At 34.4% G+C, this 1226-nt stretch overlaps 2 protein-coding genes across 2 annotated transcripts in view; both read right to left on the bottom strand.

Annotated features, from left to right (window-relative positions):
* LOC119591205 overlaps window positions 1-1226 on the bottom strand; it is a 12413-nt gene that overhangs the window by 1193 nt on the left and 9994 nt on the right.
* The window catches only part of LOC119591572, a gene marked incomplete in the record, with an annotated part of 55247 nt that overhangs the window by 45847 nt on the left and 8174 nt on the right, over window positions 1-1226 (bottom strand).

Below are 1226 nucleotides of genomic sequence, written 5' to 3'. Positions count from 1 at the left end.
GGCAAAAACCAAAAACATAAAACACTTCTTTAACAAGATTTGAAAAGCAAAAAGCTAGAAAGAAGTAGACTCCCCTTCATTTTTTTAATTGGTGTCTATTGCACATGTAATGCCATGCCGATCATCATCATCCATTCACCTAAACCACTCATGATTGCATTCAAACCAGAAACCTTGGTCAAAAAATGAAGATGAAATGGATGATGAAAAGTTAATTGCCTGATACTCATTTCCCTCTCCTCTGCCAAAGCAACTTGCCAGTAGTCACCCTCCAAACTCGTATGTTGTACGTAACAATTACACCATGTTTCACAACACCCGAATGTCTGGGAATTCTATATGATCCACATAAAACTCTTTTATGAATGGATTTCCAAAGGTATATTGTATATGTTATTTTGTGTTTTTTAGGGTGGGTTCATATTAACAAGATTAGTGAGGATCTTTCGTATTTCTATTCAAGGTGAATATGAGATTTTATAGCATATATATATTCACTAAGCATCCAAGCCAGTAAACCCAAAAAGGTTTTGTACCAAACATGCCTGGCATATCCACTACCTGCACTTGAAGTGTAGCTATGTGTTTTTTTATGGGAAAAAACTATTGTTTCTTTTATAAACCTATTAGATATTTCCACAAAACAAACGTACATTTATATGGATTCATACTACTTAAAATATTACAATAAAACTTACTTATATCAGACGGAATAGCTGATTATCCGCCTCCCAGTTCTCGTCTGTGCACAATCGGGAAACGTATGTACTGTCTGCGACGGAGGCCTAGAATAATAGATTCTTAATAAAAGTACAACAAGAGGGGACTCCCTCTTCTCTAATAAAAATCATAAAAACAGGAAAGTGTCTTTCTCTGAACAGAACACATTAAATGATCAGGAAATAATGAATCAAAACAAACAGAAAGTGGAAATAAAAATAACTGTGTATTCCTGTCGGTTGAGGGATCGTTGTAAGAGAAAAGAATAAAGAATATACTTCCCACAATACCAAAATAATTAAACGGACAGAATCACAAATCAATGGGCTCTCTCCTTTTCTCAAGACAAGATAACAAATATTTTGCATGCAAATCTCTGCAGAGACAGAAAACGGGTCTGCTAAGGAATTTGTTTGCCTAAAGATAATGTACTTGGGTTACATGTTTTGAGAAAGAAATTGTGCTCTTTGAGTGCTTTCTAATTTACATCTATTTATTTGTTTCAG

Source organism: Penaeus monodon, chromosome 28 (assembly GCF_015228065.2).
Source record: "Penaeus monodon isolate SGIC_2016 chromosome 28, NSTDA_Pmon_1, whole genome shotgun sequence".
Classification (NCBI taxonomy): Eukaryota; Metazoa; Arthropoda; class Malacostraca; order Decapoda; family Penaeidae; genus Penaeus; species Penaeus monodon.
The sequence above is the reverse complement of the archived record's forward strand: the minus strand, read 5'-3'. Positions and strand labels throughout refer to the sequence as shown.